The 12,221-nt window shown below is 36.2% G+C and overlaps 1 protein-coding gene and 1 pseudogene across 2 annotated transcripts in view; one reads left to right on the forward strand and one right to left on the reverse strand.

Moving 5' to 3' along the window:
• The window catches only part of LOC143668772 (protein FAM91A1 pseudogene), a 47,433-nt pseudogene extending 39,643 nt beyond the window's left edge, over positions 1–7,790 (reverse strand).
• GCNT2 (glucosaminyl (N-acetyl) transferase 2 (I blood group)) overlaps positions 1–12,221 on the forward strand; it is a 208,094-nt gene that overhangs the window by 36,151 nt on the left and 159,722 nt on the right. The gene's annotated exons all lie outside the window — the stretch shown is intronic.

The raw sequence follows: 12,221 nt of genomic DNA on the forward strand, positions 1-12,221 counted from the left end.
ATATATATATATATATATATAATACATTTTGTTTATCCATTCATTGATTGATGGAGCCTTGGGCTGTTTCCATCTTTTGACAATTGTGAATAATGCTGCTATGAACACTGGTGTGCAAATGTCTGTTTACCACTCTGCTTTCAGTTTTTCTGGGCATATTTCTAGTAACAGGACTACAGGATTATACGGCAATTCTATCCTTAGCTTCCTGAGGAAGTGCCAAACTGTCTTCCATAGCGGCTACACCATTTTACTTTCCCATCAGCAATGAATGAGTTTTCCTATTTCTCTACATCTTCTCCAACAGTTGTACTTTCCTATGTGTTTAATAGTGGCCATTGTAGTAGATCCAAATGGTATCTCATTGTGGTTTTATATATATATATACTCATGTATTATTTTATTTGCTGCCGTTTTGGAAACATTCCAAAATTCATGATGGAAATTTCCATGCTAAAGTGTTGCTCAACATGACAAATTTCTAACAAAAAATATTTCAATGTGTAGTGCCTTCATTTTACTCTTGAGGAATCACCATGTAAAAATTACATTTAGGTGATAAAACTCAGATTACAAATACAAAATAAATATCAACTTATACTGTATTTCTGGGTTTAATGGAAAACGTAACAGTTGTGATAGTCATGCCTAACACCTTGGCTAAGTAAAGAGAAAACGTGAACGGCGTCATAGAAGCGTGCAAAGATTTTATAGTTCAAATAATCTTTAGCCCTTCTGAGAAATTACAGACAGGATATATGTACTCAATATTTCTGTAATATGATGATTTCAGTCATTAGTGACCATCATTCAGTTCATATGTTTAAAGTAATTGCAATTATTTTTGATCACTGAAAACTGGATTCACATAAGCTAGAGCTCAGTGAGCTATAAATTCAAAATATAGTTTACATTCAAAAATATATTTAAATCTGGAAAGTTTAAGGTAAAGGAATACTTGTAATTCATAATTACCTTTAGATATAATTGAGACTACAGTACTATACCATACATAATTAATTCCAGTTACCATATTATATATTTACAAGTCATCAGCAGCACAAACTTTTATGCTCCAAAAGAATTATTGATCCAGTAAAATGGCTACATTTAATTTTCCTTTAAAGAGAGTTCAACTAAGTGGAAGGATGATTGGATTCTCTTGATATCCTTTCCAAATGATGGATACAAATTTACCAAAGTAATAATTATATATTTTGCCTAACATCATATAATCTGCAAAAAGTTTCCAAGATAGATTCATTTCTTGGTCAGTTTTCAAAAATAAATAGTGGCTTTCTAACTGAAAACATTTACATTCCTAGCTCTCTAAGGTAAACATAAAAAAGGGGGTGGGGATACAAAAAAATGATCTCTTGGCTTTTGAAGAACGCATACCATAAAGTACATAAAGTATTTTCTTTCCCAACACTTCCTTAAATTCGAAAGGTATTTGTTTACTTCCTTAGAACATGCTGACCTTCATTTCAAGCCATTCAGTCAGTTTCCATGCCCACACTGCAGCTTCCATTAGATGACTGTGGAATTTCTCAGTCTTCTTTACATCTTGAAACAAATGAAATACTCAAAACAAATTGGTCTGTTCTATACTCAAAACAAATGAAATCATCTGTCATTTTACTATGCAGCCTCCCATCCCAATGCCTATATTTGGGAACTGCATGCATCTTCATAGGGTCTGCGATGCAGAGCTGCTCAGCCACACAGCTGAACTGTGGCATCATGGGCTCAGGATGGAAAGGAAGATGGAGGAAAGAGAGTAAGGCTATGGATTGGAGAAGGTGTGGCAGCCCCACCCACCTACCTACCTCCCATGGCCACCACCTCATTGTGGTTTTGATGTGCATTTCTCTCTAATAGTGGGTGAGGTTGAACGTCTTTTCAAGTGCTTTTTCTTTCTTTCTTCTTCTTCTTTTTTTTTTTTTGTATGCTGTGTAGTGGGGGGTCACATTTCATACTTTTCCATGTGATTATCCCATTATTGCAACACCATTTGTAGAGTTTTTTGGGGGGTGGGGGTGGGGGAGAAATACATAGGCTGGGAATCTAATCCGGGTCTCCCCCATGACAAGCAAACATTGTACCACTGAACTAACCTTGCACTTTCATGTGCTTTTTAGCCATTTGTATTTCCTCTTTGGAAAAATATCTACTCAAGTCTATTGCCCATTTTTAAATTGGGTTGTCTGTCTTTTTATTGTTCAGCTGTACTTTATATAGTCTGGACATTGAACCCTTATCAGATATGTGGTTCCCAAATATTTTCTCCCATTGAGTAGCCTGCCTTTTCACCTTATTGACAAAGTCCTTTGATGCACAAAAGTATCCAGTTTTGAGGAGTTACCATTTATTTATTTTTTTCTTTCCTTGCTTGTGCTTTGGGTGTCATGCCAAAGAAATGTCTGCCTACCACAAGATCTTGAAGGCGTTTCCCTACATTTCCTTCTGGGACTTTATGGTCCTGGCTTTTATATTTAGATCTTTGACCTATTTTGATTTAATTTTGGATAAGGTGTGAGATAGGGGCCCTCTTATATTCTTTTTTGGATATGGATATCCAGTTCTCCAAGCACCATTTGTTGAAGAATCTGTTCTACTCCAGTTGAGTGAACTTGGCAACTTTGTTGATAATCAATTGACTATAAATGTGCAAATCTATTTCTGAACTCTCAATTAATTCCCATTGATTGATATATCTTTCTTTAAGCCAGTATCATTCTTTTCTGACCACTGTAGCTTTGAAATATTTAAAGCCAGACACAGTAAGTCCTTCAACTTCATTCTTTTTTTTTTCAAGATGTTTTTGGCTATTTGGGTCTCCTATCCTTCCAAATAAATTTGATAATTGGCTCTTCCATTTCTGCAAAGTAGACTGTCAGAATTTTTATTGGGATTGCGTTGAATCTGTAAATCATTTTGGGCAGAATTGACATCTTAATGATATTTAGTATTCCAATCCATGAAGAAATAATATACTTCCATTTATTTAGGTCTTCTCTGATTTCTTTTAGCAATGTTTTGTAGTTATATGAGTACAGGTCCTTCACATCCTTGTTTAAATTTATTCCTAGACATTTGATTATTTTAGTTGCTATTATAGATGGATATTTTTCTTCATTTCTTTCTGAGATTGCTTACTACTAGTGTATAAAAACACTACTGATTTTTTCATATTTATCTTGTATCCTGCCACTTTGCTGCAGTTGTTTATTAGCTTTAGTAGCTTTGTCATGGATTTTTTTTGGCAATTCCTGAATATAGGCTTATGTCATCTGTAAACACTGAAAGTTTTACTTCTTCCTTTCCTATTTGGATGCCTTTTATTTCTTATAATGCCTAATTGCTCTAGCTAGAACTTCTAATACAATGTTGAATAATGGTAGTAACAGAGGTCATTCTTGTCCTGTTCCTGATTATGAACGGAAAGCTTTCAGACTTTCATCATTGAGTACAATGAGAGCTGTGGGTTTTTCATATATACCCTTTATCAAGTTGAGGAAGTTTCCTTCTATTCCTTTATTTCCAAGTGTGTTTATTAAGAAAGCATGCTGGATTTTGTCAAATTATTTTTCTGCATTAATCAATATGATCATGTGGTTTTCCCTTTGAATTGTTAATGTGGTGTATTATATTAATTGAATTTTTTGTGTTGAACCACCCTTCTAAATTTGGAATAAAACCCACTTGATCATGGTGTATGATTCTTTTAATGTGCTGTTGGATTAGATTTGCAAGTATTTTGTTGAGGATTTTTGCATCATATTCATTAGAGTGGTTGGTCTGTAATTTTGTTTTCTTGTAGGATCTTTATCTGGCTTTGGTATCAGGGTGATGTTAGCTTTACAGAATGGGTTAGGTAGTGTTCCTTCCTCTTCAATTGTCTGGAGGAGTTTGAGCAGCATTGGTAATGATTCTTCTTGGAATGATTGGTTGAATTCACCTTGGAAGCTATCTGGTATGGGCTTTACTTTGTTGGGAGTTTTTTTGATAACAAATTCTTTTTCATAACAAATTAACGTATGATTGGCTCGTTGGGGTCTCCTGTTTCTTCTATAGACCATGTAGGCTTTTCATGGGTTTCTAGGAAATGATCCATTTCATCTAAGTTGTCTAATTTGTTGGTATACAGATATTCGTATTACCCTCTTATAATCTTTTTTATTTCTGTGGGGTCAGTAGTAATGTTCACCTATTATTTCTGATTTTATTCATTTGCATCTTCTCTCTTTTTCCCTTGTCAGTCTAATAAAGGGTTTGCCAGTATTATTGATCTTCTCAAAGATCAATTTTAAAAATATTTTTATTGCTAAAACAACATACAAACATACAAACATTCTTAACATACAAACATTCCATACATGATGTACAATCAGTGCCTTACAATGTCATCACATAGTTGTGTATTCATCACCATGATTATATTTTTGAACATTTGCATCACTCCAGAAAAAGAAAAAAAAAACTCATACATACCATGCCCCTTACCCTCCCTTTCATTGACCACTAGATTTCCATCTACCCAATTTATTTTAACCCTTGTTCCCCCTATTATTTTATTTATTTATTACCCATATTTTTTACTCATCCATCCCCACCCTAGATAAAAGAAGCATCAGACACAAGGTTTTCACAATCACACAGTCACATTGTAAAAGCTATATCATTATACAATTATCTTCAAGAAACGTGGCTACTGGAACACAGCTCTACAATTTCAGGTACTTCCCTCTAGCCTCTCCATTACATCATAAACTAACAAGGTGATCTCTATATAATGTTGAAGAATCACCTCCAGGATAATTTCTTGACTGTGTTTGAAATCTCTCAGCCATGGACACATCATTGTTTCTCATTTCTCTCTTCCCCTTTTTGGTCAAAAAGGTTTTCCCAATCCCTTGATGCTGGGTCCAAGCTCATCCTGGTATTTCTGTCCCACGTTGTCAGGGAGGTTTACACCCCTGGAAGTCACGTCCCACGCAGAGGGGAGGGCAGTGAGTTCACTAGCTGTGTCAGCTTAGAGTGAGAGGCCACATCTGAGCAACAAAGAGGTTCATTGGGGGTGACTCTTAAGCCTAATATTAAGTAGGCTTAGCCTATCCTTTGCAGGAATGTTTCTTAGGGGTGAACCTCAAGATTGAGGGCTCGACCTATTGATTTGGTTGTCCCCACTGCTTCCTAGAATATCAAAGGTCAACGTTTGATTTTGTTGATCTCTCCCCTTTTTTTTTTCTTGTTGTTGTTATTATCAATTTCATTTATTTCTGCTCCAATATTTGTTATTTCTTTCTTTCTCCTAGCTCTGGGATTAGTTTACTGTTCATTTTCTACTTCCTCCAAGTGTTCAATTAGGTCTTTGATTTTAGCTCTTCTTTTTTAAATGTTAAATGTTTAGGGTTATAAATTTCCTTGTAAGCACTGCCTTTGCTGCATCTCGTAAATTTTGAGATTTTGCATTCTCATTCTCTTTCATCTTGAGATATTTACTAATTACTCTTGCAATTTATTCTTTGAACCATTGGTTGTTTAAGAGCGTGTTGTGTAACCTCAATATATTTGTGAATTGTATTATTGATTTTCAGCTTCGTTACAGTTTGGTTAGAGAAATGCTTTGTATATTTCAGTCTTTTTACATTTTTTGAGACTAGTTTTATGGCCCAACATTTGGTTCATCCTCGAGAACAATCCATGAGCATTTGAAGAAATGATATCCTGCTGTTTTGGGGTGTAATGTTCTGCAAATATCTGTTAGGTCTTATTCATTTATCAGATCGTTTAAGTTTTCTGTTACCTTATTGATTCTCTGTCTAGATGTTATATCTATTGATTTAGAGTGGTGTATTGATGTTTCCAACTATTAATTTAGAGGTGTCTATTTCTGCCTTCAGCTTTCCCAGTGTTTTCCTCATGCATTTTGGGACATCCTGTTTAGGAGCATAAATATTTATGACTCTTATTTCCTCTTGGTAGACTGCCCCTTTGTTAATATATAATATCCCCCTTTGTTCTCTTATAGCATTTAAAGTCTATTTGTCCAATGTTAGTTGAGCTATCCCAGCTCTATTTTTGGCTACCGTTCGCATAGAATATCTTTTTTCAGTCTTTCACTTTCAACCTATTTGTATCTTTGCATCTAAAGTGAGTCTCTTATAGATTGCCTATAGAGAGATCATATTTTTTTAATCCATTCTGCCAATCTGTGTCTTTTTATTGGAAATTTTAATCCTATTAATATACAATGTAAAGACTGTACTTTCTTCAGCCATTTTATCCTTTGGCTTTTATGCATCTCTCCTTTTACCCCTTCAATTACCCTGTCTGATAATTTTCATTTCTCACTCTGCTCCAAGCCTCTCTCCTCTCTTTTCTTTTCAGCCTGCAGAACTCCCTTTAGTATTTCCTGTAGGGCAGGCCTCTTGTTAATTAACTCAGCTTCTATCTATCTGCAAATATTTTAATCACTCCCTCATTTCTGAAGGACAGTTTTGCTAGATAAAGAATTCTTGGCTGGTCATTTTTCTCTTTCAGTACCTTAAATATATCACACCACTGCCATCTCAGCTCCATCATCTCTGATAAGAAATCAGCACTTAATCTTATTGTGGTTTCTTTATATGTGACTAATAGAGTTCTCTTACTGCTTTTAGAATTCTCTCTTTATCTTTGGCAGTTGACATTCTGGTTCATATATCTTGTAGTAAGTCTATCACGGTTTATTCTGTGTAGAGTACATCGTACTTCTTGGTCTTATATCCTTATGCCTTTCATAAGAGTTGGGAAATTTTCAGCCATTATTTCATCGAATATCCTTTCTGCCCCTTTTTCTCTTCTATTCTTCTCAGAAAACCATGGTATGCATGTCTGTGTGCTTCACATTATCATTCAATTGCCTGAGACCCTGCTTAAATTTTTCCATTCTTTTCTCTGTCTGTTCTTTTGTCTATTTGGTATCAAATGCTCTGTCTTCTGGATCATTGATCCTTTCTTCTACCTGTTCAGATTTGCAGTTGTATCCCTCTAGCATATTTTTATCTCGTCTATTGCGCCTTTCATTCCTGTAAAACCTTCTGTTTTCCCTTGCATGCTTTCAAATTCTTCTTTATTCTCACCCAATGTCTTCTTGATATACTTTATCTCTTTAGCCATATTATCTTTCATCTCCTTTAATTGATTTAGGAGATTTGTTTGAATATCTTTGATTAGTTGTTCCAAAGTGCCTCTTCTGAAGTTTTAATTCATTCCTTTGACTAGGACATATTTTCATTTCTCACTATGGCTGGTAATTTTGTGCTGGTATTTGGGCATCTGATTATCTTAATGAGATTATTTGGAAGTTTGGTTTCCTCTTTTTTCTAAGGTTTTGTTGTTGACTGGGTTCATGTTAAAGCTCTTCTTTGGCACTTGGTTTGTCATTTACCAGTCAAACCAGAGCCAGGGACCTTTGCAGAGTACACAAACCAGTTCCAAGGAGTCTTGGCGAGAGGGTCATGATAGCAACTTCGAAGACTGTACTTTTACAGCCTTCCCAGTAGATGGCGCTCTCTGTCACACTATTCCACACAATTCTCCAAAGGCAGGTTATGGTAATCCTGAGACAGGTGAAAGCAATGGTGCCACAAGCACTTGTCCTGAAAGGGCCAAGGCTTTAGGAACCCCAGGAACCAGGCTAACTTGAGGGTGCTTGCCTCCAGGGTGATGACTGGGTGCCAGGAGCCATGGCCAAGCATGTCGCTCACTGCAGTTTCTCCATTATAGTTTCGCTGTTTATCCATCTTTTTCTTGAGTGTAGCAGGGCATATCCGTGGTCTACCAAGGCCCAGAATGGCTTAATTTTTTTTTGCGTAGGCAGGCACTGGGAATCGAACCCGGGTCTCCGGCCTGGCAGGCAGGAACTCCGCCTGCTGAGCCACCGTGGCCCACCCCAGAATTGCTTACTTTTTGTATATGGCATGATGTAAGAGTCGTTCATTACTTTACACTGGCTGTCCAATAGTTCCAGCACATTTTTCTGGAAAGATTATTTTTTTCTCCATTGAATTTCATTGACACCTTTGTTGAAAATCAACTGACTGTGTACATGTGAATTTTATTTGGGACTTTCTTTTCTGTTCTGATGATCTATTGTGTATTTTTATGCCAGCACTTCATTGTCTTGGTGACTGTGGCTTTGTAATAAATCTTGAAACAAGTTCCCCAAATAAATTTTTCTTTTCCAAACTTGTTTTGGCTATTCTAGGTCCTTTGCATTTCTATATTGATTTTAGGATTAGCTTGTCAATTTGCATTTTACAAAGCTTGCTGGAATTATGAATGGGAGTATATACAATCTGTAGATCAATTCGAGGGAAAATTGACTCTTATTTTACATTGAATCTTCCAATGTATGAACATGGTATGTTACACTATTTACCTAGGTCTTCTTTACTTTTGGTAATATTGTGTAATTTTCAGTATACATCTTTCGTCAAATTTGTTCCTAAGAATGACATCTTTTTGATATCACTTTAAGTGCTATTTAAACTTTCAGATTCCAAATGTTTATTGCTTAATTACTGTACGTTGATTCTGTAATTTTTTAAGATCTTGCCATCTTGCTACATTAACATATTCTGGTGGGGATTTTTTTGTTGCTGTTGTTTTAGATTCCATAGGGTTTTCTACAGAGAGGATAATATTATCTGTAAGTAAGGACAGTTTTATTTCTTTCTTTCCAATCTGGATATCTTTTATTTAGTTTTCTTATCTTATTGAACTGGCAAGAACTTTCAGTAAAATACTGGATAGAAGTAGTGATGGACTTTCTTGTTCTCTTCCTTATTATAGGGGAAAGCAATTAATTTTTCACAAGTAAACATGATATTAGCTGTGAATTTTTCACAGATGCCCTTTAACGTGTGTAAACAAATTTTCTTCTATTCTTAGTTTGCTGGAAGTTTTTTTTTTTTAAATCAGGAATGGATGTTGGATTTTGTCAAATGCTTTTTTTTCTGCATCTATTGAGACAATCATGATTCTTCTGTTCTGTTATGCTACTATGATACATTATATTGATTGGCTTTTAAAGGTTAAGCTAATCTTGCATTCCTGGTATAAACCCCAACTGGTCATAAAGTATTGTCCCTTTTCACATTGATTTGTTTAAATTTCATTAGGAATTTTCACCTCTAATTTCATAAGAAATATAGGTCTTTAGTTTTATTTTCTTGGAGTGCTTTTGGTTTGGAAAATCAGGCTAATTCTGACCTCAAAGAACGTATTGGGTAGTGTTCTCCCCTCTTAAATTTTCTGAAAGAGTTTGTATAGAATTTTCACCATGAAAGCTTTCTGTGCCTGGGGGTTTTTAACTCCAAATTCAATTTCTTTAACATATATGGCTATTTGCATTATTTCTTATTGAGTGGGCTTGCTAGTTTTTGTCTTTCAAAGAATTTGTCCATTTCATCTAAATTGTCAAATTTATTGGTGTAAAGTTGTTCATAATACATCCTTATTGTCTTTTTTAATATCTATAGAATCTATAGTGAGCCCCCTTCTTGTATCTGATATTGGCAACCTGTAACTTCTCCCTTTTATCCTGATCAGTATGTCTAGAGTTTTATCAACTTTATTGATCTCTTTAAAGAACAAGTCCTAAGTCCTTGATGTCACCAATTTTCTTCATTTTTTTCCGCATATGATTTTACTGATTTCTGCTTTTATCTTTGGCAATTCCTTTATTCTGCATGTTTTGAGTTTAATCTGACTTCTTTTTGAAGTTCATTAAGAATGAAAGCTGAAGTCATTGATTAGAGACTTTTATTGTTTTTAATATAGGTGCTTTGCGCTAAAACTTTCTTCTAAGTGCTGTATTGGCTGTATTCCACCAATTTTGATAGGTTGTGCTTTCATTCTCATTAAGTTCAAAGCACTTTCTAATTTCCCTTTTATTTCTTTTTTGGACTATGAGTTGTTTAGAAGTGTGTTTTTAAAAGTGAAATAAGATGCTCTCCTGTTACTGATTTCTAATTTAATTATATATAATCAGAGAACATGCTTTGTATGACTTGAATTCTTTTATATTTATTGAGACTTGCTTTATGGCCCTAAAGAGGGACTGTTTTGGTAAATGTTCTTTGTGCACTTGAAAAGATTCTGTATTGTCCTATTATTGGATGAAGCTGTCCATCAATGCCATTTAGGTCAAATGTTATTCAAGACTGTTCTATCCTTGCTAATTTTCTGGCAGCATTTAGTCTAGTTCCGATTTTGTTGTTCTAATAAGACAGTCCTCTTTTGGGTCCTCCATCTGATGTGTAGTGAATTACAAGAGTTTTTTCCTCTGGCTGGTAGGAAGACAAGTTGTTCCAATCTGTAAAAAACCTTGGTGATTCTTCTCTGTAATCCTTTTAGGTAGCTCTTTCTCTATCTCTGGGTAGATTCCTTATACTGATTCCTGATCAGTACTCGCCAAACATATAAGGGAGACCCTGTCTCTCTATATAAATGTCTGGAGTTTTCCCTCTGTAGTTCACTCCTTTCTGTACTCTGTCCTCTGAACCTCACTAATCTTTACCTTCTCCGGTTCCCAAATCTCTCTGTTCAACTCATGGAGACTTGCTAGGCCCGACCTAGGATCCCCTCTTGCTCTGTGGCTGGGAAACTCTCTCTAGACAGAAAGCTGGGGCAGTTGTAACACTCACTTCATTTATTTCCCCCATCTCGAGGGTCCAGTGCTACCGATGTGCTGTGTTTAAAAACTTTTAGCAGTAGAAATGTTGATGTGTAAGTGTATCCTGGCTACTGCATTCCTGTCTCACTGGACTTTCATTTTGGTTTAATAACTTACCTGAATTCTTCCCGATAAAGTATAAAACCAGTATCTTCCTTCTGGACCCAGGTATCCCAGTACGTGAGAGGACAGGATATTGAGAATGGTAACCTCAGTAGAACCACATGTTGTGGAGACTGATTACCCCCAAAGAAAGTGGGCTGTTATCAGAGCAGACAAAAATCCTAGCCTCAAAAATAAATGAATAAAATTTTAAAATCCATAGCCTCTATTACAGGAAATAATTACAAATGACTGTTTCCTGGAAAGGACAGTGAATTTTCAATTTCCCATGTGCCACAAGCCTCTTTGTTTATCTGAATTCTTTGAGTTCAGATATTCCTCAATTATACATTTTACTTTCTAGGCCTGGGCCCCACTGTTTTCCCTACCACTCTCTAGGAGAGTCGCGTTCTTGAAGGTTTTGTCCCATGCTCTTCTTCTGGATTTTAGTTGCAATGAACGTAACAGAGACTTTTCTCTCCAAACCAGAGAGAACATTTTTCTCCCTCACCTATGTTTCCTTGTAAAGAGAATCTGTTCTTTCCATAGTTGTGGTGCTGTGTGGCCAAGAATTGCACTTTCCCCCCTCCCCCCTCCCCCCACAATCCCCAGTAATAGTTTCTTGGACTTAGGACAGCAATCTGTCCAAAATTAGGCTCATCAGGTACATTCTCCCAGGAATTTCTATTCAAATCAGTGTTATATTAGTGGTTTGTTGGTTAGTGCTTTGGTTTGCTAAAGCTGCCAGAATGCAGTATATCATATATGGGTTGGCGTCTACAATGGGGATTTATTGACTTACAATTTACAATAATTAGGATGTGAAAATGTCTAACTTCAAGGCTGCCACAGGATGATACCTTCTCCGAAGAAAGGCTGCTGGCAATCTGGACTCCTTGTCACATGGGAAGGCATTTGGCAACGTCTGCTGGTCCTTCTCTCCCAGGTTTCCTTGCTTCGGCTCTTGGCTCCGGTAGCTTCCTCTCTCAGCATTCCTGGGTTTTTTTTCTGTAAGCTTCTCTTAATTTCATCTCTCAGCTTCTGTATGTATTTTGTCCTTTTAGAAAGGACTCCAGCAAAAGGATTAAGACCCACTTGAATGAGGCAGGTCACGTCTCAATTGAAATAACCTAATCAAGTGTCCCACCCAAAGGAATGGATTAAAAGAACATGGACTTTTCTGGGGTATATAACAGCTCCAAACTACCACAGTTAGTTATGGGGATGCTGAGCTGGAAGTCATGTAGACTGGCTTGTTGAGCCTGATTTTAGGGCGGCCATGGGAGACCATGTGCAAGCTGGTGAGAAAGCAAAGGAGGTCTACAGATGCTCAGAGAGAAACAGGGCAGGAGTTCTGTGGCCCAAAGAGGTGGAGAGAAGGCAAGTGGTTGTG

This window comes from Tamandua tetradactyla, chromosome 25 (assembly GCF_023851605.1).
Source record: "Tamandua tetradactyla isolate mTamTet1 chromosome 25, mTamTet1.pri, whole genome shotgun sequence".
NCBI lineage: Eukaryota > Metazoa > Chordata > Mammalia > Pilosa > Myrmecophagidae > Tamandua > Tamandua tetradactyla.